We start from the raw sequence: 27,504 nt of genomic DNA, 5'->3' as shown, positions 1-27,504 counted from the left end.
ATCTGATTCCTACATTTGGACTGCCCTTACGGATCGGCTCAGATAACGGGCCTGCCTTTGTGGCTGACTTGGTACAGAAGACGGCAGAGGTATTGGGGATCACACGGAAAGTGCATGCCGCCTACAGGCCTCAGAGTTCCAGAAAGGTGGAGTGGATGAATCGGACTATCCAAAATAATATTATTGTCTTCCCCGCTGCATATTTACGACACCACCACAAGGGGCGTCAAACCACCTGCTAAATTTGAGGGAATGTTATCCTATCCCCCCTCCCCCGGCCCCGGATATTAGAGGCAATAACACAGGGGTAATGTAGACCCACTGCTTTACTGGGAGTAATATCACCCTCTCCCTTCTTGGATATTAGGAACAATATCACACTGTGCCTGTACGTCTGTCGCGAAATTCAATGGAATGTCATCCTGTGCCTCCCTGGATATGACGAACAATATCACCGGGGATGTACAACTTCTGAGATATTGGGAGTGATATCATCCTCTCCCCTCTGGAAGTTAGGGACAACATCACAGGGGTAGTGTACAGCCTCTGATGTTGGGACTAATATCATCCTCCCGCCCCCTGGATATTAAAAACCGTATCACAAGGGGCGTGTACACACACTTCGATATTGGTATTAATACCGTCCTCTCCCTCTTTGGATATTCAGTGCGATATTTCAGGTAGGGTATACGCCACCTGCAATATTGGAAGTAATATTATTTTCTCCCCCCCGGATATTAGAAACAATATCACAGGGGGGTGTGAAGAACTCCTGCGATATTTGGAGTAATATCATCGTCTCCCCTCACGAATACTGAGAACAATATCGTAGGGGTGGGGTGTGTACACCCCCTTTGATATTTGATATCATCCTCTTCCCTCCTGGATATTAGGAACAATATCAGGAAGGGATGTACAGACTCTGTGACATTTGCTGTCATATAATTGTCTCTCCCCTACATATTAGGAAAAATGAAACTGGGGATGTGAACACCCCTGCAACATTGGGAGTAGTAACATCCTCTCCCCCCTTGCATATTAGGAACAATATCACAGGTGGGGTGTACTGCCTCTGCGATATTGGGCGTCAAATTATCCTCTCTTCCCCTGGATATTAGGAAGGGTATCAGAGGGGGAGGGTGTACATTCCCTGTGATACTCAATGTCACCTTATCCTCTCCCTCCCAGGGTATTCAGGACAATAGTACAGGAGGGGTGTACACCCCCTGCAATATTGAGAGTCATATCATCCTCTTTCGCTCTGGATATTAGGAACAATATCACAGGGTTGTGTACACCCCCTGCGATACTGGAAGTAATATCCTCTCTCCCTGTGGATATTAGGAAGAGTATCACAGGGCTGTGTAAACCCCCTGCGGTACTGGGAGTCATATCATCCTCTCTCCCTCTGGATATTAGGAAGATTTTCACAGGGGTGTGTACACCCCCTGCGATATTGGGAGTAATGTCGTCCTCCCCAAACCTGGATGTTAGCAACAAGATCACAGAGGGGGTGTACACACCCTGCGACATTGGAAGTAATATGATCCTCTCCCCAGCTGGATATTGGGAAAGATATCACAGAGCGGGTATACATTTCCTACGCTGTTGGGAGTAATCTCATTCTTTTCCTTTCTGGATATAAGGAAGAATATCACAGGGGTGCTGTGCAATTACTTCGATATTGGGAGTAATATCATCCTCTGTTTTCCTGGATATTGGGCACAAAAACACAAAAAGGTGTACAACCCCTGCCATATTGGGAGTAATATCATACTCTCCTTCCCTGGATGTTAGAAAACAATATCAGCAGAGCTGAACACCCCCTGCAATAATGGGAGTAATATTTACTCTTTCACAGGCCATTTGGAGCAATATCACAGGGGGTGTTTACAAACAGGGATGGTGTAGACCCCCTGTGAAATTGGGAGTAACATCATTCTCTCCACCTCCGGATATTAGGAACAATATCCTGGCGGGAGGTGGTACACCCCCAGTGATATTGGGAATAATATCATCCTCTCCTTCCCTGGATATTAGGTACAATATCACAGGGGGGTGTACATCTTCTGTGATATTGGAAGCAATATCATCCTCTCCCCCACTGGATATTAGAAAAAATATCACTCATGGTGTACACCCACTGTGATATTAGGAAGAATATTACAGGGTGTACACCCACTCTGACTTTAGGAGAAATAGCTCCCTAAAAGGTCACAAATAATATCACAGGGTATACAGTAATATCTCCCTAGTATATTAGACATACTATCACAGGGTGTACACCCACTGTGATAACAGGAGTAATATGTCCCAAGGACACTACCAATAATATCACAAGGCTGTACACCCACTATGACATTAGGAGTAATATCTCCCTAGGATATTATGAATAACATCACAGAATGTACACCCATGGTGGGCACCCACGGTGAAATTAGGAGTAATATCAACCCAGGACATAACCAATAACACCATAGGGAGCACATACATGATGTACACCCACGGTGATGTTATGAGAACTATCTCCCTAGGATAATACGAATAACATCACAGAGTGTAGACACATGGTGTACACCCACTGTGGCACTAGGACTAGTAACTTTCTAAGATATTATGAATAGCATCACAGAAACACATGGGGTACACCCACTGTAACATCAGGCGTAATTTCTCCCTAGGATATTACGAGTAACATCTCAGTGTGTACACACATGGTGTACACACACTGTGACATTAAGGGTAATATCCCCCTAGGATGTTACGAATAACATCACAGGGTGTCCACCCATGCCCTGTGATGTTCGGAATAATATCTCTCTAGGATATTACAAATAACACCACAGGGTGTACAGAAACTGTGATATTAGAGGTAACATCTCTCTAGGATATTATGAATCATATCACAGGGTGTACACCCACTGTCACACTGGGAGCAATATCTCTCTAGGATAGTACGAATAATATCACAGGGTGTACACCCACTGGGATATGAGGAGAAATATCTCTCTGGGATATTACTAATTAGATCACAGAGTGTACACACATGGTGTATGTCCACTTTGATATTAGGAGTAATATGTTCCTAGGACATTACAAATAACATCACAGAGTGTGCACCCACTGTAATATTAGGAATCGTATCTCCCTAGGTGATTACAAATAATATCACATGATGTATGCCCACTCTGATGTCAGGAGCAATATCTCCCTAGGATATCAAAAATCATATCACAGGGTGTACAATCTCTGCCTTCCAGCTTCTAAGGGATTCTCCTGCTTCAGCCTCCTGAGTAGCTAGGGTTACCCGCCACCATGCCCAGCTAATTTTTTTTTATTTTCACTAGAGATGGGGTTTCACCACGTTGGCCAGGCTGGTCTGGAACTCCTGACCTCAGGTGATCCATCAGCCTCGGCCGCCCAAAGTGCTGGGATTACAGGTGTGAGCCATCACGCTCGGCCAAGAGTTCTATATTCAATTAATTCGGAAACACGGCTCCCATATTTGAATGTGCATGTACTTTTATGAAGAAATGATGTCAGAAAACCTAAGGATGATAATAAATATGAAAAGTAACTGGCATGGGAAAAGGTCTTCCGATGAAGAACTCTAAGGTTCGATTTCATTTTTAGAGAATGCGGTTCTAGCTCTTGTACCGTCCTTTGAAATATTCTACATCAAAGGAATTGGTAGCACGGTGTCAGAATAAAATACAGTGTATTTCACTTCTTCTTAATTTCTTCCAATTAGACTGAGATCTTTTTCTTAAAGAGAGAAGAACATTTGTATTGCATTTTATTTTTTCTGAAAAGAGTAGGCCGTATTTTACTGAGATCAGGGATTTCTTACGTATTACCTTTTGGTCTTCTAACATTCTTCAGTGGATTTTCTCTAAAGTAGTATGTACAGAAAGAGTTGAATAGGAAAAAAGTAAGTCATGTCATAATTCTGAGATTTTGGGGTTTGTCATAACTGAGAAATACTGCTGATGGTGTATGGTCCTCAAGTGTGAAAATGTTCCTTGTGAATTGCTGGCATCCAAAATGTGCACACAGCATTAAGGCTGGTTTTTATCTTTCATTTTTCCAATCCTCTTTTCTTCTGAAGGTGTCCAAGTCACACAGAGCCACGGAATCTCACAGGTGTCTGAAAATTCCTCCTCCTGGGACTCTCTCTCAGAGGATCCAGAACTGCAGCCCGTCCTCCCTGGGCTGTCCCTGTCCATGTACCTGGTCACGTTGCTGAAGAACCTGCTCATCATCCTGGCTGTCAGCTCTGACTCCCACCTCCACACCCCCATGTACTTCTTCCTCTCCAACCTGTCCTGGGCTGACATCGCTTTCACCTCGGCCACGGTTCCCAAGATGATTGTGGACATGCAGTCACATAGCAGAGTCATCTCTCACGTGGGCTGCCTGACACGGATGCCTTTCTTGGTCCTTTTTGCATGTATAGAAGACATGCTCCTGACTGTGATGGCCTATGACTGCTTTGTAGCCATCTGTCGCCCTCTGCACTACCCAGTCATCGTGAATCCTCACCTCTGTGTCTTCTTAGTTTTGGTGCACTTTTTCCCTAGCCTGTTGGATTCCCAGCTGCACAGTTGGATTGTGTTACAATTCACCTTCTTCAAGAATGTGAAAATCTCTAATTTTGTCTGTGAGCCATCTCAACTTCTCAACCTTGCCTGTTCTGACAGCGTCATCAATAGCATATTCATATATTTCGATAGTACTATGTTTGGCTTTCTTCCAATTTCAGGGATCCTTTTGTCTTACTATAAAATTGTCCCCTCCATTCTAAGGATTTCATCGTCAGATGGGAAGTATAAAGCCTTCTCCACCTGTGGCTCTCACCTGGCAGTTGTTTGCTTATTTTATGGAACAGGCGTTTGGGGGTACCTCAGTTCAGATGTGTCATCTTCCCCGAGAAAGGCTGCAGTGACCTCAGTGATGTACGCTGTGGTCACCCCCATGCTGAACCCCTTCATCTACAGCCTGAGAAACAGGGATATTAAAAGTGTCCTGCGTCGGCCGCACGGCAGCACAGTCTAATCTCAGTATCTTCTTATCTGTTCCATTCCTTCTGTAGTGTGGGTTAAAAAAGGCTGCAAGGTCAAATAAGAATGATATCACAGGATGAACACCCGCTGTTATATTAGGAGCAATACCTCCCTAGGATAAAAAATATACTGTCATAGGGTATACACACATGGGGTACACCCACTGTGATATTAGAAGCAATATCTCCCTAAAGTATGATGAAAAATATCACAGGGTGTGCACACTGTGTGATACGAGGAGTAATAGTTACCCTGGATATTATGACTAATATCAAGGGTGTACACACACGGGGTACATGCAATGTGATATCAGGAGTTGTGTCTCCCTAGGATATTACGAATAATATCACGGGGTATACACTGTGTGTGTACATCCACTGTGATCTTTGAAGTAATATCTCTCTAGGAGATTACAAATAATATGAAAGGGTATACACCCCTGTGACCTATTAGGAGTAACATCCTTCTAGGGTATTACAGATAACGTCACAAGGTGTACACCTTCTGTGGCATTTTGTACACTCTTTGTGACGTTAAAAGAAACATCCCCCTAGAATATTACGAATAATAGTACAGGCGGTGTACACATATAGTGTACACCGCCTGTGTCATCAGGAGTAACATTCCCCTAGGATATTACGAATAATATCACAGCAGGTGTACACACATGGTGTACACCCCATGTGACATTAGGAAGAGCATGCCCCTAGGATATTAGGAATAGTATCACAGGCATTGAATACACATGATATACACCCCCGGTGACATGAAAATAACATCCCCCTTGGATATGATGAATAACATGACAGGGAGTACACCCCATGTGACATTAGGAGTAACATCCCCCGAGGATATACCGAATAATATCAGAGGGTGTACATGCATTGTGACCTTAGTAGTCACATCTCTTTAGGATATTACAAATAATATCACGGGGTGTACACGCATTGTGACATCAGTAGTAACATCCCGCTAGGATATGACGAGTCATATCACAGGGTGTACACCCCTTGACAATAGTAGCAACATTCCCCTAGAATATTATGAATGACAACACAGGAGGTACAGCCCTGTGATTGATGAGCAACATTTCTATAGAATATTACAACTCATATCACTGTGTGACTCTGTGTACAGCCCATGTGACTTTAGGGGTAACATGGAACAAAACTATGACAAATAATATCACAGGGTGAACACTCCCTGTGACCTGAGGAATAACGTAGTTTTAGGATATTATGAATGATGCGACAAGGTTTACATGCCCTGTGATGTGAGGAGCAATATCCGTCCAGGATGTTAGGAAGAATATCACACGGAACACACCCCCTGTGACATTAGGATATTACGAATAATATCAGAAGGTGTACATGCATTGTGACATTAGTACTAATATCCCTCTGGTACGCTATGAATAATATCACAGGGTGTACATCCCTGTGACATTAGGAGTAACATCCCCCTAGAATAGGACGAATAATATCACAGGGGGTACACACCCTGTGACTTTAGGAGTATCACCGCCCTGGAATATGAGGAATACTGTCCCAGGGTATTCGCCCCCTGTGACCTGAGGAGTAACATCCCGCTGGAATATTACGAATAATATCACAGTCTGTACACGAACTGTGATATTAGGAGTCCTATTAATTTTTAGGATATTAGGTATAGTATCACAGTAGGTGTACACAAATTGTGTGTACACACACTACACAGTAGGTATACAGAGTAGGTGTACACACCTACACACTACAGTAGGTGTACACACCTACACACTACAGTAGGTGTACTACATCAGGCTCCATGGAGCGTGATGGTTCAGAAAGGCCACTGCTGCCATCACTCCTGCCTCAGCCTCCAGAGTATCTGGGACTACAGGTGTATGGCTAATTAAATTTTTTGTTGTTGTACAGATGAGGTCTTGCTATAGTGCTGAGGCTGGTCTCGAACTCCTAGGCTCAAGCAATCCTCCTGCCTCAGCCTCCCAAAGCACTGGGATTATAGACATGCACCACCATGCCCAGCCATATGTCATCTTTTAATATTGAATTTTTAAAATGGTATATTCAGAAATGACTCCCTAGAGGATCAACCCTCACTGTCACAATTATGCTAATTGAGATTGAGAATCTATTCAGTGGTTCTGCAGAAAGAATCTAAAGAGTGGGCCATTCCACGGAAAGCACCTTATCAGTAGTTTCTAAGGTATTAGATTAAGTTTTCTTGTAACAAAAAACAGATGCTTGTTTAAAAAATGACTTAGTAATATAAGTGAAGAATTTACATATATATATAGAGACACACCCACACTATGTATATATATTTAAATAGGCCAATATGTTTCCACTGGTGCGTGTGTGTGTGTGTGTATAAATGTATATATACACATGTATATATGTTTGTATATGTTTATACACACACATACACTAATGGAAATATATTAGCCTTATCACTTGACTAATTTTATGATAAATGATCTTATTGTTTATAATTTTTAACTCTGAAATTTTTTTCTATTGCACCTTCCGTACAATTTATTTTTTTAAAAAAATTGGCAAATATTTTTTCCTTATTGCTTTAAGTATCTAAAAGTTCTGTCATCAATTAGTGTTTCAAACCAAACTAGTTGCTTTTTTTTTTTTTTTTGAGACAGAGTCTCGCTCTGTCGCCCAGGCTGGAATGCAGTGGCACAATCTTGGCTCACTGCAACCTCTGCCTCCCAAGTTCACGCCATTCTCCTGCCTCAGCCTCCCAAGTAGCTGGGATTACAGGCGCCCGCCACTATGCCCAGCTTATTTTTGTATTTTTAGTAGACACAGGGTTTCACCATGTTGGCCAGGCTGGTCTCGAACTCCTGACCTCAGGTGATCCACCCACATCAGCCTCCCAAAGTGCTGGGATTACAGGCATGAGCCACCACGCCTGGCCTAGTTGCTATCTTCTTATATGCCTGTCCTACATGTCAAATTCTTCCTTTTTTTCCAGGTGTAACTCAGATGCCTTCACTTAACTAGGAGAACTTGGAACTTCAGAGCACTTTCCTTGTACTTCACTTATGACACTTAAGGGAGATAACTGAATTAAATACATGAACAATCTTCTGAGTATTATTACTGGTATCTGGCAATTTAGACAGATTTAAGCTCCAAGACCTAGGCTGACCACTGAACAGAATTGAAGTAAATGCCATTTAAGAAGGGAGATGGGATAAAGACGGTTAGACTGAGCAAATGTCATTGCCTTATTTTCCTCCCCAAACCTCTCCCACCAAAAAGAAAAAAAAAAGACAAAGAAAATGAAATAATGGCATCGTGCAACCAAAATCTCATCAACTGACCAATGGTTTTGAGGACTTTCTGAAAGATAGAAACAGGATCTGATATATAAGACCTGAGGAAAGCATGGCTTTGCAGAAATGAGGAGTGTAGGTCAAATGGGAGTAACCACAGGGAAGACGCAAACTAGGAGCAGGTCTTGGAAAATGCCCTTGTGGAGGCTGCGCTTCAAACAGCTGGATCATGTGACCATCTCTCCCACTTAGGCTGAGCAGGAGGCGGCAGCAGCAGTGGCTCTCAGGCCAAAGCCCTGACTGTGGGCCTTGGGCCAGAGAAGACCCACAAAACCTTCAGTAGCTACAGCTCCCCAATAAGATGAGGAGCCCTTTTCCACAGAAAGCGAGCTCCTTCCTGGCTTCCCTCATGTGGTAGCATGAGTCAGCGTTCCGCAGGATCAACATAGGCTACCTTTGACTGAACCAGTCCCACATGGATGATCCTAGAGGACAAAGGCATTCTCAAATGACAAAGTAGGGAATTGAATCTGAGAAATTTGAGGAACATTAGCACCCTAAACAAGACAACAAAATAACCTTAGATTTGAGGATGTTGCAATCCCCCAAAAGATCTGGGAATCTAAAAAATGTTCCTCAGACAACCCCTGTCACCACAGAAGCATTTGATAGAGTTTGCTGAGTCAATGAATGAATCATGAAAATAAACGTGATAGATGAGCTCAATAGGAGAATGAATGCAGACACAAAATGAATTAATGAGGTGGAGGGTTAAGTTTGATTCCTTTTTAGGACACAATGCAGAGAGAGAGCAAAAAACTAAAAGTATGAGAGAAAATTTGAGACATGGAGGATAGATACAAAGTTTTAACATCCATCTAATAGAAGTTTCTGAAGGAGAGTAGAAGACAAGTAAATAATACAAGCTAATTTTCTCAGAGCTCAAGACTAATAAAATATTCTACTTGCTTTCTTTGGGATCAAGCTCATCCATCCATTTAAAGGGGAAAAAATAAGGCAAACTTACAGAGATTGTGGACAAATAAAATAGCAGTAACTCAGTTTGGCATTGATCAGCAATGAAATGATTGGCTCAAGAATATGAATGCAAAGATGTAAATTTTCTTCCCAAGCTAATGCTTAAATGCCAGCATTTTAAAAAGGTTAAACACATTTGATAGATGAGATATTTATGACCCAGCTTCGTAAATGAACTCTGTTGTAGCCCTGCCTCCAAAAAGCTTTGTGCTGTTCACCAAAATTAAATCTATCCTGAAAGTTGTTGTTGTTGTTCGCAATTTAGGATATTGAAAAAAGATACAGCTTTCATTTCAAAAGAATATATGCTTAATTTCAAAGTGTGGTAGGCATCGCATTTAATCCTCAGAAAAATCCTATGAAGTAGGTACTCTGTTTGTATGGATGAGGAAACTGAAATGCAAGGTCATTAAATAATTTGTCAAAGGATCACACAGCTGATACATGGCAGAACTGACTTTGAACCTATGCAGTCTGGCTTCACCTTATTTTGACATAAAGTTAAAAACCAGCTAAGAAATTCAATGAGTGAAGGGTCTGGAAGATTGTTGACTCCCTGACAATAGGCTTTACATATGAGGGGTGCATTTCACAGCTGTGGAATTAGAACATGTTTTTAAGCATGTCACCAACATTGTAAGTTGCTCAAATCAGGGTTAGCCCTATATTTTAAGTAACAGTATAAGTTGATTATCTTTTTCAAAGGAATATTTCCAAATACGTATCAAGGATCACTAAAATGTTCATACTCTTTAACTCAATTCGCTATTGGAGGAATTACCTTAGGGAAATAATGTTTTAAAGATCCACATGCATGATGATATTTTTTACAATGTCTCTAGAAAGCAAAAACTTAGAAAAATCTAATGCCTACCATAGGTAACAAATAGAAGAAACTCAAATGAGTATTGTGCAGTCATTAAAAATAACAAGAGAAACTAATGTGTGAAAACACATAATTCAAAATTGTGGTCATACTATGATTGTATGTATACAGTTAAAGACTGGAAGATAATATGCAAAAATGAAATCAGTAAGATTAACAAGTATTGTGTTTTTCTTTAGAAATCGTCTGTTTTCTTGTAGGGAAAGCTAGCCATTGAGGGCTAATCTGCTCAGTCTATAACCACATTACAATTGGGTCTTAGCATCTGAGATTGTGACTGCATAATTACGCCTTTATGAACAGTAAGGTTACATGGATAAATTCTGTTATATTTGAGGTTCATAAAAACTTGAAGTCCTAAAACTGGAAACAGTAAAACAGTAAAGAATGGTTACACAGGTATATACCTTTAAAAATACCCTCAGTTTTTGCTATTGTCCTTTCCCTGTCTAATAATGGAACCACAAAGAAAAGTCAATACAAAAGCCTATTATAACAATAAGAATGTTAAACCACAGGAATTGGAACATTCTTAAAGTTAACATTGTTTTATATAATTGGTACAATGTAAAAAATATAAAGAACTGACTTCATAAGGCTGATAGTTTTACAGCAAACTACCATCATAGACTTCAGTGTGTTCTTTCTCTAAGTACCTATATTTTCAGAGACTTTAAGCGACAGTAGGGATAATAAAAGAACAAAGTTAAATCCTGGCTCACTTACTAACTAGCTGTTAGGGCTTGGGTAAGTCTTTTCATACATATGAACCTTAGTTTCCTCTTCTTCAAAATGGAGATTAGAGACAATGTACATAAAATATGCAACAGAATAGTAGATACGCAAATGAGAAACGGCCATTACTAGTATGACTAAATCCGTAACAATGAACCTCTTAAAGTGGACTCCTATGGAACCTTTAAGCAACTTCCTAAGTAGGAAGGGTAGGGATACAGAGGTGCCTAAAGTAGAGAAAGTTCTATGATATACAATCTGGAAATTTTAAAAACCTCTACATTAAAAAAGAAAAGAAAAGAAAATTGGACCTGACATTGCCGAGTGACACTCCATTCTCTTTAAGCCATTCGATGTGGCATTCACTGGGTAAATCTTTGATTTATCCTGAAAGAAGAACAGAAAGCAAGAAAGCTAGGGAAAACACAATCATTATTATATAGCATAGTCAAAATTCTTATTTATAAGACAAATGTGGGAATTGTCATTGCTTTCAGGGGTTTGCTGCAATTCTTTAAATTATTTAATGTGGCAATGATTAAAGTTTTGTCCATGAGTTGAACTAAGAGGAGTGGAGAAATTTGAGGCTTGAATTCAGGTTTACTTTCCATTTATGCAACTTCTGCTGTCTTAGAAATCTCTATTCAGGATGTAAAGTAACAACTATTGCCTTCCTCAATCAGAGTTAGAATACAAAACTGAATTTATTACTATACTTTCCCTGGGTTCCAGAAGCTATTGCCTGCTATCAGCTATCAAGAATATCATCTGGCTGGGCGCCGTGGCTCACACCTGTAATCCCAGCACTTTGGGAGGCCAAAGCGGGCAGATAACCTGAGGTCAGGGATTTGAGACCAGCCTGGCCAACATGGTGAAACCCCATCTCTACTAAAAATACAAAATTAGCCAGGCATGGTGGTGGGTGCCTGTAATTTCAGCTACTTCGGAGACTGAGGCAGGAGAATTGCTTGAACCCAGGAGGCGGAGGTTGCAGTGAGCAGAGATCGCATTATCGCACTCCAGCCTGCGCAAAAAGAGCAAAACCCCGCCTCAAAAAAAAAAGAAAAAGAATTTCATCCAGGTCTGCATGGATCCTAAGGAGGGAATCTGTGGATTCCAGATGCTTGCATAAGGCTTAGCTGTAGTCCCCCACTCTGCTTTGCTAGTTATGCAAGGGATATTTACTCATTCACATTTCCCAAACCCTGTACTGGGGTCTCTGGGGAAATTAAAGGTGTAACTAAGAACCAGATTCTCCAAGTGTTTACTTTCTAGAGGTAGGGAAAATGTTTGCAAAACTCTTCCTACTTTGAATGTTCTCATTCAGAAGATAAGTACATCTGTGCCTTCCATTATAATGTAAACAACAAGGATTTCCAAATCTATAATTCCAACTCAGATCTTTCTCCGGAAGACCAGAGCCACATATGTATATTACCTCTGAATAGATTCAGTTGAATGTTTCCCACATCCCTTAAACTTAACGTAGCTAAAAACACATGGGCTCAAAACATGTTCACTTTCCTGGATCAATGATATCCCCATCCACCTAGAAACTCTGTAGTTACATTTCACCATTTTCTCTCACTTCCTCATTAGGAAGAAAATCATGTCAATTTTCTTCCTAAATCTCTTGACTCTGCCATTTTCTCTCCATTATCTATTTCCTAGTCTTAAGGTAGATGGATGATCTACCAATGGGGCAGGTGTGCCCTGGAAACATGCAAAGCTTTCTGAGGGACAGCTGGACGTATATAGTTTTAAGGAAATCCATTTTCATGTTTAATTTCTATATGTAATTTCTCCTAAAATTGGTCTGCTTGAGAAATCACCTGTGGTGGGCGGAGAGGTACCCAAGCTCACTTTCCCTCTTAAAATAGGTCTTCTTTCGAAGGAAGTGCATATATCCCATCTATTTGCAATCCTATGAAACTTTCAAGCCATCAAATAAAGGAACAATTTGAAATATTGATGTTGGTGTTGAGAAAGTGAATTACTCTAATAACTGTATTTTAAAAATTGTTTGCAAATCAGGTGATTTCCAATTCTGTACTTTCCCCAGAATTGAAAGAGGCCTGACTTGTCAGCTTACCAGTCATTAAAAATTATACTTAGTGATGTAACTCCGTGATTTTTGCCATGTAACTCAGGAGTACAAAGAGTTAACTGCCATTATTATATCAAAACTTCTTCCATTTCCATATGCTTATGCTTGAACTACTCATAGGTATTCTTACTTCTTAAATCTTTAAAAATGAGCCAGGCACAGCGGCTCACACCTGTAATCCCAGCACTTTGGGAGACCAAGGCAGGTGAATCACCTGAGATCAGGAGTTTGAGACCAGCCTGGCCAACGTGGCAAAATCCCATCTCCACTAAAAATACAAAAATTAGCCAGGAGTGGTGGCAGGCAGCTGTAATCCCAGCTACTCCAGAGGCTGAGGCAGGAGGATTGCTTGAACCCGGGAGGCGGAGGTTGCAGTGAGCCGAGATCGTGCCACTGTACTCCAGCTTGGGCAACAGAGCCAGACTCCGTCTCAAAAAAAAAAAGTTTAAAAATAAAAAAATAAGAAATATAATTGCTAAATTGCTAATGAATCTTGCATCATCCAGTCAATACATAACCAGTATTTATCCTGGTATACATGAACTAATTGCAAAAAAGCCTTCCATCGATTGCATTAGCAAATGCCCCACTAATAAATGTTTATTTTTTATGTCTCAGTTGTCAAAATTTGGCTGGGTGCAGTGGCTCAGGCTCATGCGTGTAATCCCAGCACTTTGGGAGGCCAAGGTGGGCAGATCACTTGAGGTCAGGAGTTGAAGACCAGCCTGGCCAACACATCTCTACCAAAAACACAAAAATTAGTCAGGTGCAGTGATGGATACCTATAGTCCCAGCTACTCAGGAGACTGAGGCAGGAGAATTGCTTGAACTCAAGAGAGTTCAATCGCTTGAACTCAAGTGAGCCAACATTTTGCCACTGCACTACAGCCCGGGTGACGGAGTGAGATTCTGTCTCAAATAATAATAATAAAAATTTAAAAAAAAATAAATAAACTTTGTAGTATGTTTATAGAACTTTATGTGTTATCAATAGTTATCATGAAAACTCAATCCAGAGGAAAATTTTAACACTTTTAGAGGTTTATTGTCTAAGAAATAAAATTTCATATATATATGTGTGTATATATACACTTTTGTTGAAAAGAAATATATCATGAACAATAAGAGACTTTCAAGTAAAATATATGACCATAACATTTTTGGAAGAGAAGTGGAATAGAAATAGAAGCTAAAGGATAGAAAGGAATAAAGGATATAAAGATTAAATAAGATATTGTATATTTTTAGTGGGTAAGAATAAAATTGCTATCATATTTATTCTATTGGATACATTTAAAATAGTTTTATACTGTTTCATCTTAAAATATCAATTGTTACAATAAACTGAAAATAACATGTTTTGCCATTATTTAAACTTAAGATAAAAATGTACACTTCAACTTAAAAATATGCGAGGAACAGTTTTTCAAACATTTTTAAGGGATTCATGAGCAAAATGTTTGAAGACGACGTATTTAGACTATCTTATCTTACCTGAATTATTCTCCAGTCTCTCCAACCACATCATTTACCCTCTTTGCCACCTCAAGAATAATTTCTCTAAAACACTGATCTAATCCCGTCCCCCTGCTTAACACCCTGTGATGCTCCCTGTCAAAGGAAGGATGAAGTCTAACCTTGGGCTGTGTCCTCAGCCTACAGTGTTGCCCAGCTTCTTACTCCATTTTTGTCTCAACTACCCTAAAACATAATCTCAAGGAACTTCTCACTGTTCCTCTTTGCGCTGGTTCCTTCTTAGAAGCCACATGCCTTTTCTCTAAATAGTGAAATTCTATTTATCCTCCAAGACAGAACTAAAAAAATCACATCCCCTGTCAAATAAATACCTAACCTCTCAAGCAGCATAAAATCTCTCTCCACTCTGCCGACCAGCACTTGCTTCCTGTCCTGATTATAGTATTCATCAAATGTTGTAATTATTTTTACTATTCACCCAAATTTCTTATAGGGTGTTCTCATCCCTCCATGTAGTATTAACAAGCAGAAATCAAAATTTAAGAAACAAAAACAGAACAATAATATATAACATTTACATCAGGAAAGTCTCCCGTGCTTATGTGCCTGACAATGAGATCTTCTGTGTTCTTCAAAATGCCTTTATTGCTGAGTCCTCAATGAATACTTCCCAAACCGTAATCCACTTCATACTAATGCCACTGGAATTAGTCAGGATACTGCAAGGAAACAAGATAGGTCAGACCCTCTGTATTAGTCAGGGTTCTCTAGAGGGACAGAATAGGATAAATGTATATACAAAGGGAAGTTTATTAAGGAGTATCAACTCACACGATCACAAGGTAAAGTCCCACAATAGGCCATCTGCAGGCTGAGGAGCAAGGAAGCCAGTCCGAGTCCTAAAACCTCAAAAGTAGGGAAGCCGACAGTGCAGCCTTCAGTCTGTGGTCAAAGGCCCAAGAGTCCAAGAGCTGAGGAACCTGGAGTCTGATGTTTGAGGGCAGGAAGCATCCGGCATGGGAAAAAGATGTGAGCCAGAAGACTCAGCCAGTCTAGTCCTTCCACGTTCTTCTGCCTGCTTTATTACAGCTGTGCTGGAAGCCAATTAGTTGGTGCCCACCCAGACTGAGGGTGGGTCTGCCTCTCCTAGTCCACTGACTCAAATGTTAATATCCTTTGGCAACACCTCACAAACACATCCAGGAACAATACTTTGCATCCTTCAATTCAGTCAATTTGACAATATTAACCATCACACCCTCCCAAAGGCAAGGGAAGTGAAGGAAGGAAGAGAGGGAGAGAGTTGGAGAGAGAGGGAAGGAAGAAGAAAGGAAGAAAGGGAGGAGTGGGTATGTATGTTGCTTTGGGTTCCTGGGGTGAATTTTACTGTCAGCAACAAGTTGAGTATGGAGATGAACAATGATGTAGCAACATTCAGAGCAAATCACTGTTGAACAGCTTAACATGCTGAAATACATTTAAGCAAGGACAATAAAACAAAATCCTTTGCAAGCCAGAAAGTGAAAGCAAAATATATCTTTAGTTCCAAGAATATTTCCACATCAGCAGAGTTAGAACAGACCCATGAATTAGCTCTTGTATTCAAATAGTGAACCCCCAAACCAGGTAGTCAATGCAAACGAAAACAGGCATGCAATCGGTACCATGAGTTGACTACCTCCTAAGTACTAAGACTACAGGCACCATATACACATATGTCTGTAGACATATAGATATACATATCTGTTGCTCCTGAAGGTCTAAAGCCAAGTTGATTTTTGTTCTGTTAAATGATCTAGATGTTTACTGAGAGGTTGTATTTTAGAAAATCTTTCAAGTTGAATAATTTGTTAGGGCCCAAGGTTGAATATTACAGTGCAATTTTCCTAGGTAAACGGTGGACCCTTTCAATTATTCTCAGTTATTATCTTCTATTGATTTTCTTTCTCTATCTTAAGTATCTCTCACTTTACACCTTTTCATTTTGTTTTCATTCTCTAAACTATTTTCATTCCTTTCCTCAAAGTCTTTTATTATACTTTCATTTAAATCTATTCTTCTTTGAGCATCATGGAATTAAGGCCTTATTTCTAAGACAATTTTCTTTTCCTTTACCTCCTAATTCAGGTCAACTTTGATTTCATATATTCCTGGGTTTGCTCTTTTCTATCATGAATTTTTAATGTCTGATTAAAAATGTTCTTTAATTTTTTTCAAACACTACTTATTAAATTCACGTCAGAGTACTGTAGTATTGTTTTCCTCTGCTTCATAGGTTTCTTAAAAATTAATTTTATTCTATGACATTAAAAAGAGATGAAGATATCACAAGAAAAGAAAAACTACAGACCAATGTCCCTTATAAATAATACTCAACAAAATACTAGTGAACTGAGTTCAGCATCATATAAAAAAGGCTTGGGGGAGGAGCGAAGATGGCCGAATAGGAACAGCTCCGGTCTACAGCTCCCAGCGTGAGCGACGCAGAAGACGGGTGATTTCTGCATTTCCATCTGAGGTACCGTGTTCATCTCACTAGGGAGTGCCAGACAGTGGGTGCAGGTCAGTGGGTGAGTGCACCATGCGCCAGCCGAAGCAGGGGCGAGGCATTGCCTCACTCAGGAAGCGCAAGGGGTCAGGGAGTTCCCTTTCCAGGGGAGACAGACGGCACCTGGAAAATCGGGCCACTCTCACCCAAATACTGTGCTTTTCTGACGGGCTTAGGAAACGGTGCCCCAGGAGATTATAGCCCGCACCTGGCCCAGAGGGTCCTACGCCCACGGAGTCTCGCTGATTGCTAGCACAGCAGTCTGAGATCAAACAGCAAGTCTGCAGCGAGGCTGGGGGAGGGGCGCCCGCCATTGCCCAGGCTCGCTTAGGTAAACAAAGCAGCCGGGAAGCTTGAACTGGGTGGAGCCCACCACAGCTCAAGGAGGCCTGCCTGCCTGTGTAGGCTCCACCTCTGGGGGCAGGGCACAGACAAACAAAAAGACAGCAGTAACCTCTGCAAACTTAAATGTTCCTGTCTGACAGCTTTGAGGAGAGCAGTGGTTCTCTCAGCATGCAGCTGGAGATCTGAGAATGGGCAGACTGCCTCCTCAAGTGGGTCCCTGACCCCTGACCCCCGAGCAGCCTAACTGGGAGGCACCCCCCAGCAGGGACAGACTGACACCTCACACGGCCGGCCAGGTACTCCAACAGACCTGCAGCTGAGGGTCCTGTCTGTTAGAAGGAAAACTAACAGAAAGGACATCCACACCAAAAACCCATCTGTACATCACCATCATCAAAGACCAAAAGTAGATAAAACCACAAAGATGGGGAAAAAACAGAGCAGAAAAACTGGAAACTCTAAAAAGCAGAGTACCTCTCCTCCTCCAAAGGAACGCAGTTCCTCACCAGCAATGGAACAAAGCTGGATGGAGAATGACTTTGACGAGCTGAGAGAAGAAGGCTTCAGATGATCAAATTACTCCGAGCTACGGGAAGATATTCAAACCAAAGGCAAAGAAGTTGAAAACTTTAAAAAAAATTTAGAAGAATGTATAACTAGAATAACCAATACAGAGAAGTGCTTAAAGGAGCTGATGGAGCTGAAAACCAAGGCTCGAGAACTACGTGAAGAATGCAGAAGCCTCAGGAGCCGATGCGATCAAATGGAAGAAAGGGTATCAGCCCTGGAAGATGAAATGAATGAAATGAAGCGAGAAGGGAAGTTTAGAGAAAAAACAATAAAAAGAAATGAGCAAAGCCTCCAAGAAATGTGGGACTATGTGGAAAGACCAAATCTATGTCTGATTGGTGTACCTGAAAGTGACGGGGAGAATGGAAACAAGTTGGAAAACACTCTGCAGGATACTATCCAGGAGAACTTCCCCAATCTAGCAAGGCAGGCCAACATTCAGATTCAGGAAATACAGAGAATGCCACAAAGATACTCCTCGAGAAGAGCAACTCCACGACACATAATTGTCAGATTCACCAAAGTTGAAATGAAGGAAAAAATGTTAAGGGCAGCCAGAGAGAAAGGTCGGGTTACCGTCAAAGGGAAGCCCATCAGACTAACAGTGGATCTCTCGGCAGAAACCCTACAAGCCAGAAGAGAGTGGGGGCCAATATTCAACATCCTTAAAGAAAAGAATTTTCAACCCAGAATTTCATATCCAGCCAAACTAAGCTTCATAAGTGAAGGAGAAATAAAATACTTTACAGAAAAGCAAATGCTGAGAGATTTTGTCACCACCAGGCCTGCCCTAAAAGAGCTCCTGAAGGAAGCGCTAAACATGGAAAGGCACAACCGGTACCAGCCACTGCAAAATCATGCCAAAATGTAAAGACCATCGAGACTAGGAAGAGACTGCATCAACTAACGAGCAAAATAACCAGCTAACATCATAATGACAGGATCAAATTCACACATAACAATATTAACTTTAAATGTAAATGGACTAAATGCTCCAATTAAAAGACACAGACTGGCAAATTGGATAAAGACTCAAGACCCATCAGTGTGCTGTATTCAGGAAACCCATCTCACATGCAGAGACACACATAGGCTCAAAATAAAAGGAAGGAGGAAGATCTACCAAGCAAATGGAAAACAAAAAAAGGCAGGGGTTGCAATCCTAGTCTCTGATAAAACAGACTTTAAACCAACAAAGATCAAAAGAGAGAAAGAAGGCCATTACATAATGGTAAAGGGATTAATTCAACAAGAAGAGCTAACTATCCTAAATATATATGCACCCAATACAGGAGGACCCAGATTCATAAAGCAAGTCCTGAGTGACCTACAAAGAGACTTAGACTCCCACACATTAATAATGGGAGACTTTAACACCCCACTGTCAACATTAGACAGATCAACGAGACAGAAAGTCAACAAGGATACCAAGGAATTGAACTCAGCTCTGCACCAAGCAGACCTAATAGACATCTACAGAACTCTCCACCCCAAATCAACAGAATATACATTTTTTTCAGCACCACACCACACCTATTCCAAAATTGACCACATACTTGGAAGTAAAGCTCTCCTCAATAAATGTAAAAGAACAGAAATTATAACAAACTATCTCTCAGATCACAGTGCAATCAAGCTAGAACTCAGGATTAAGAATCTCACTCAAAACCGTTCAGCTACATGGAAACTGAACAACCTGCTCCTGAATGACTACTGGGTACATAACGAAATGAAGGCAGAAATAAAGATGTTCTTTGAAACCAACGAGAACCAAGACACAACATACCAGAATCTCTGGGATGCATTCAAAGCAGTGTGTAGAGGGAAATTTATAGCACTAAATGCCCACAAGAGAAAGCAGGAAAGATCCAAAATGGACACCCTAACATCACAATTAAAAGAACTAGAAAAGCAAGAGCAAACACATTCAAAAGCTAACAGAAGGCAAGAAATAACTAAAATCAGAGCAGAACTGAAGGAAATAGAGACACAAAAAACCCTTCAAAAAATAAATGAATCCAGGAGCTGGTTTTTTGAAAGGATCAACAAAATTGATAGACCGCTAGCAAGATTAATAAAGAAAAAAAGAGAGAAGAATCAAATAGATGCAATAAAAAATGATAAAGGGGATATCACCACCGATCCCACAGAAATACAAACTACCATCAGAGAATATTACAAACACCTCTACGCAAATAAACTAGAAAATCTAGAAGAAATGGATAAATTCCTCAACACATACACCCTCCCAAGACTAAACCAGGAAGAAGTTGAATCTCTGAATAGACCAATAACAGGAGCTGAAATTGTGGCAATAATCAATAGCTTACCAACCAAAAAAAGTCCAGGACCAGATGGGTTCACAGCCGAATTCTACCAGAGGTACAAGGAGGAGCTAGTACCATTCCTTCTGAAACTATTCCAATCAATAGAAAAAGAGGGAATCCTCCCTAACTCATTTTATGAGGCCAGCATCATCCTGATACCAAAGCCTGGCAGAAACACAACAAAAAAAGAGAATTTTAGACCAATATCCTTGATGAACATTGATGCAAAAATCCTCAATAAAATACTGGCAAACCAAATCCAGCAGCACATCAAAAAGCTTATCCACCATGATCAAGTGGGCTTCATCCCTGGGATGCAAGGCTGGTTCAATATATGCAAATCAATAAATGTAATCCAACATATAAACAGAACCAAAGACAAAAACCACATGATTATCTCAATAGATGCAGAAAAGGCCTTTGACAAAATTCAACAACCCTTCATGCTAAAAACTCTCAAGAAATTAGGTATTGATGGGACGTATCTCAAAATAATAAGAGCTATCTATGACAAACCCACAGCCAATATCATACTGAATGGGCAAAAACTGGAAGCATTCCCTTTGAAAACGGGCACAAGACAGGGATGCCCTCTCTCACCACTCCTATTCAACATAGTGTTGGAAGTTCTGGCCAGGGCAATTAGGCAGGAGAAGGAAATAAAGGGTATTCAATTAGGAAAAGAGGAAGTCAAATTGTCCCTGTTTGCAGATGACATGATTGTATATCTAGAAAGCCCCATCGTCTCAGCCCAAAATCTCCCTAAGCTGATAAGCAACTTCAGCAAAGTCTCAGGATACAAAATCAATGTACAAAAATCACAAGCATTCTTATACATTAATAACAGACAAACAGAGAGCCAAATCATGAGTGAACTCCCATTCACAATTGCTTCAAAGAGAATAAAATACCTAGGAATCCAACTTACAAGGGATGTGAAGGACCTCTTCAAGCAGAACTACAAACCACTGCTTAAGGAAATAAAAGAGGATACAAACAAATGGAAGAACATTCCATGCTCATGGGTAGGAAGAATCAATATCGTGAAAATGGCCATCCTTCCCAAGGTAATTTACAGATTCAATGCCATCCCCATCAAGATACCAATGACTTTCTTCACAGAATTAGAAAAAACTACTTTAAAGTTCATATGGAACCAAAAAAGAGCCCGCATCGCCAAGTCAATCCTAAGCCAAAAGAACAAAGCTGGAGGCATCACACTGCCTGACTTCAAACTATACTACAAGGCTACAGTAACCAAAACAGCATGGTACTGGTACCAAAACAGAGATATAGATCAATGGAACAGAACAGAGCAGTCAGAAATAATGCCACATATCTACAACTATCTGATCTTTGACAAACCTGAGAAAAACAAGCAATGGGGAAAGGATTCCCTATTTAATAAAGGGTGCTGGGAAAACTGGCTAGCCATATGTAGAAAGCTGAAACTGGATCCCTTCCTTACACCTTATACAAAAATCAATTCAAGATGGATTAAAGACTTAAATGTTAGACCTAAAACCATAAAAACCCTAGAAGAAAACCTAGGCATTACCATTCAGGACATAGGCATGGGCAAGGACTTCATGTCTAAAACACCAAAAGCAATGGCAACAAAAGCCAAAATTGACAAATGGGATCTAATTAAACTAAAGAGCTTCTGCACAGCAAAGGAAACTACCATCAGAGTGAACAGGCAACCTACAAAATGGGAGAAAATTTTCGCAACCTACTCATCTGACAAAGGGCTAATATCCAGAATCTACAATGAACTCCAACAAATTTACAAGAAAAAAACAAACAACCCCATCAAAAAGTGGGCGAAGGACATGAACAGACACTTCTCAAAAGAAGACATTTATGCAGCCAAAAAACACATGAAAAAGTGCTCACCATCACTGGCCATCAGAGAAATGCAAATCAAAACCTCAATGAGATACCATCTCACACCAGTTAGAATGGCAATCATTAAAAAGTCAGGAAACAATAGGTGCTGGAGAGGATGTGGAGAAATAGGAACACTTTTACACTGTTGGTGGGACTGTAAACTAGTTCAACCCTTGTGGAAGTCAGTGTGGCGATTCCTCAGGGATCTAGAACTAGAAATTCCATTCAACCCAGCCATCCCATTACTGGGTATATACCCAAAGGACTATAAATCATGCTGCTATAAAGACACATGCACATGTATGTTTATTGCAGCATTATTCACAATAGCAAAGACTTGGAACCAACCCAAATGTCCAACAATGATAGACTGGATTAAGAAAATGTGGCACATATACACCATGGAATACAATGCAGCCATCAAAAATGATGAGTTCATGTCCTTTGTAGGGACATGGATGAAATTGGAAATCATCATTCTCAGTAAACTATCACAAGAACAAAAAACCAAACACCGCATATTCTCACTCACAGGTGGGAACTGAACAATGAGAACACATGGACACAGGAAGGGGAACATCACACTTTGGGGACTGTTGTGGGGTGGGGGGAGGGGGGAGGGATAGCATTGGGAGATATACCTAATGTTAGATGACGAGTTAGTGGGTGCAGCACACCAGCATGGCACATGTATACATATGTAACTTACCTGCACATTGAGCACATGTACCATAAAACCTAAAGTATAAAAATAATAATAATAATAAAAATAAATAAATTAATTAATTAAAAAAAAAAAAAGCCTTACTCACTCTGGCCAACTGGGATTTATCCCAGTAAAGTAACGTTGTATTTACATATGAAAATTGGTCAGTGTAGTACATCATATTAATATAATAAAAGTTAAAAACTACACAATTCTATCAATAAAGATATAAAAAGCATTTGACAAAATCCAATACCCCTTCATGATAAAAACACTTATAAAACTAGAAATAGAAGAGAACTTCCTCAACTTGATAAAGTTCATCTATAAAACCCACAGGTAACATTATATTAAATGATGAAATTCTGAAGTCTTTCCCCTAAGTTCAGGAACAAGGCAAGGATGTCCACTCTTGGCATATCTATTCAACATTGTACTGGAGTTTCTAGCTAGGGCAATTAACGAGAAAAAGAAATAAAAGGCATTCTGATTGTAAAGAAAGAAGTAGAATTAGCTGTGTTTATGATGACATGATCTTATATACAGAAAACCCTTAAAAAATCAAAAAGAAAACTGTTAGAGCTAATAAACAGGTTCAACAAGGTTTCAAGATACACAAGATCAAAATATTAAAATCAGCTGTATTTCTATACGCTAGTAATAAGCAATCAAAAAATTAACTTAATAAAAGCTTCCGTGTACAATAGTATCAACAAGAATGTAACAGTCAAACGGAATAAATTTAACCAAAGAAATGAAAGGCTTTTAAACTAAAAACTACAAAACATTGAAGTAAATTAAGACTAAATAAATGGAAAGATGCCTGGTTGCCTTGAGCTGGAAGACTTAATATTGTTAATAATGCAATATTCCCCTTATTAATTTGCTGATTTAATGCCATCCCCATCAAAGTTCTATCTTTTCTGCAGAAACAGACAAACTGATCCTAAAATTAATGGACATACAAAAATAATCATAAAAAAAGAACAATGTTGGAAGACTCACACTTCTTGACTTTAAAGCTTACCACTAAGCTACAGTAAATAAGACAGTGTGGCCTGGAAATAAGAATAGATATGTAAGTCAATGGAATACAACTAAGAGTTCAGAATTAAGCCCTCCCATTAAGATCAACTGATTTTCAGTGAAGGTCCAAGTCCATTCAATGGAGGAAAGAATCATTTTTTCAACTAATGGTCCTGGAACAACTGGACATCTACAAACAAGAACATGAATTTGTAGCTCTACCTCACACTATACACAAAAATTAACGCATAATGTCTCAAAGTCCTAAATGTAAGAGCTAAAACTGTACAATTTTTAGAGTAAGACACAGATGTTAAGTGTTCATGGCCTTGGATTAGGTCATGGTTTCTTAGATATGAAACCAAATGCACAGGCAATCAAAGGAAAAAAAAATAGATAAGTTGGAATTCATCAATATGAAAAAGACTTTGTGCACCAAAAGACACTGTTGATAAAGGGAAAAGACAACTCTCAGAATGTTAGAAAATATTCGTAAATCATATAATCTTATATGGGTCTTAGTTCTGGAACAAAGAACTCTTATAACTCAACAATAAAAAAATAACAACCTGGCAAAGGGCCAGGCACAGTGGCTCACGCCTGTAATCCTAGCACTTTGGGAGGCTGAGGAGGGTGGATCATCTGAGGTCAGGAGTTCGAGACCAGCCTGGCCAAAATGGTGAAACCCTGTCTCCATGAAAAATACAAAAAGTATCCAGGTGTGGTGGTGCAGGCCTGTAGTCCCAGCTACTAAGGAGACTGAGGCAGGAGAATTGCTTGAACCCGGGAGGTGGAGGTTGCAGTGAGCCAAGATTGCACCACTGCACTCCAGCCTGGGTGACAGAGTGAGACTCCGCCTCAAAAACAAAACAAAACAAAAAACTGGACAAACGATTTGAGTAGTTATTTTTCCAAAAAGATACATAAACGGCCAATAAGCACATGAAAATATGTTTGGCATTATTAGTCATCAGGGAAATACAAATCAAAACCATAATGAAATACCACTTCACACCCACTAGGATTGCTATAAAAATAAAACAAAACAACAACAACAAAAAACCCATGGAAAATAACAAGTTCTGTTGCAAATGTGGGAAAATTGGAATCCACATAGCCTGGGAGTGCAAAATGGTGCAGCTATTTTGCAAAACAGCCTAGAAGTTACTCACAAGGCTAGACATAGTTATCCCATGACCCAGGAATTTATTCCTATGTAAATACTGAGAAGAGGTATATATGTCTTTATGTAGACAAGTTTTCATTTCTCTTGGGTAATTTTCTAAAAATGAGTTGTACATTAAGTATATGTTTAACTTCATAAAGACCTTCCAAACATGTCTTTGAAGTGGTTGTACCATTTACACTCCCTTCAACAATGCATGACAGTTCGAGTGACTTCACATCTGCCAACACTTGTTTTGTCAGTGTTTCAAATTTTAACTATTCTAATGAGAACATAACGTTAATCTATTGGGTTTTAATTTGCAACTGCGTGATATCCACGGACCTTAAGCATCTTTGTTATGTGCTCATTATCCATTTTTTTAAATGTTGATTAAGATCTTTTGCCCATTTTTATTTGGGTCATTTGTTATCTTACTATTGAGGTGTAAGATTTCTTTAAATATCTTGGATGTCCTTTGTAAGATACATGTGCTAAGAATATTTCTTCCTAGCCTGTGGTTTGCCTTTTATTTCTTAACAGTGTCTTTCAAAGAGCAAACATTTAACATTTTGATGAAGTCCAATTTCTTCTTTTATTCCCTTTTATAGATTGTGCTCTTTGTGTCATATCTAAGAAAACTTTACCTCTCCCCAGATTGTAAAGATTTCTCCTATGTTTTCTTCTAGAAGTTTTGCTAATTTCAACTTTTTTCTTTAGATCAATCAATTTTGAGTTAATTTTTATGTATATACCATTCTGGGGGAGTCATGCTTTTTAAGACATAATTTACATACATTAAATCCATCCTTTTGCAGTATAGCTTTATGGGTTTTCACAAACACATACAGTCATGTTACCAGCATCAAACTCAAGATTTTGAGCAGATTAATCAACCCCCAAAAGTCCCTCCCGCCTCTTTGTGGTCAGACTCTCCCCCGTCCCTGGAAACCACTGATCTGTTTTCTATCTTTACAGTTTTGCCTTTTCCAGAATGTTGTAAATGAAGGCTTGGGTCTGATTTCTTTCACTTAGCATAATGCATTTGAGATTCATCCATGCTTATATGTGTCAGTAACTCATTCCTTTATATTTCTGGGTAACATTCCATTGTCTGCAAATATAGCATTTTGTTTGTCCATTCACCAGTTGATGGACATTTGGGTTGTTTCCAGTTTGGGCTATGATGACTAAAACTGCTTGTTATGAGTTGAATTGTATACTTCCAAAATTCATATGTTGAAGTCCTAAACCCAGTATCTCAGAATGTGACCTTATTTGGAAATAAGATAACTGCAGGTGTAATTAGCTAAGATGACATCACAATGGAGTAAGGTGGGTCTTTAATTCAGTATGACTGGTGTCGTGTAAGAAGAGGAGAGGAGGGATGCACGTAGAATAAGAAGCATGTGAAGACAGAGAGACGCATAAGGAGAAGATGGCCGGGTGAGGACAGGAGTAGAGATTGCAGTGCTGCATCAACCAGCTAAGGAGTGGCCGGGGCTACTGGAAGCTGGAACACATAGGGAGGGTCTTCCCCTAGAAGCTTCAGAGGGAGTATGGCATGGCATTACCAATTCCTTGATTTTGAGCTTCTAGCATCCAGAACTGTGAGAGAATTACTTTTTGTTGTTTAAGACACCCACTTTGTGGTTCTTTGTTATGCAGCAAACTCCTACAGCATTCATTTCAGGTTGACAACAAGGATGATGATGCAAAGCCGGTGTGGAAGTGGGGCTGAAAGTGGTTAAGAACAACGTTTTCTAGGTTGCAATTGATTCTAGGAACTGGAGTTGGTAGAGAATTTGCAGGTAGAGATAAAGTTGCCAAAAATGGGGAAAGTAGAGACTCAGGGACAAATCAGCAGATCAGACTCAAAATAATTATGCCTTTTGCTCAGAGACATTTATTCATAAATCTATTTAGTATGGTTGATAGTTGTGAGACACACAGACAAGGAAACCCACACTCCTATCCCAAGTCAAAATATCTGAAAAGTTCAAGCAGCTCATACATAGTTACTCAATAAATACCTAATAAATAATACCTATAGAATAACCGGGTATATGGATATAAATATGAATAAGTGATTTTATGTTCCCACCAACTTGTTAAGATTTTACAAATTAAAATATCATGGGGTTGATTTTTTAATTAGTAAGGGAGTCTACAGGGGAATAGAAATTTCATGAACTCAAAAGGCATCCATGTGTTTACTAGGATAATTCAATCTGTCCTTAATTTATTTCTATTTGTAATTTTACAGATTCTTATGCTACCTTCGCAACATATTGCTGACAATATACGAAGGTTAGAAATGACAAATGGGAAAG

The 27,504-nt window shown here is 39.8% G+C and overlaps 1 pseudogene; it reads left to right on the top strand.

Annotated features, from left to right (window-relative positions):
* The first annotated feature begins 549 nt into the window (after positions 1–549).
* On the top strand, positions 550–5,055 carry LOC100456139 (olfactory receptor 7E24-like; annotated as a pseudogene).
* Positions 5,056–27,504: the final 22,449 nt, after the last annotated feature.

This window comes from Pongo abelii, chromosome 7 (assembly GCF_028885655.2).
Source record: "Pongo abelii isolate AG06213 chromosome 7, NHGRI_mPonAbe1-v2.0_pri, whole genome shotgun sequence".
Lineage (NCBI taxonomy): Eukaryota > Metazoa > Chordata > Mammalia > Primates > Hominidae > Pongo > Pongo abelii.
Note: the sequence above shows the minus strand (reverse complement) of the source record. Positions and strands in the feature narration are given on the sequence as shown.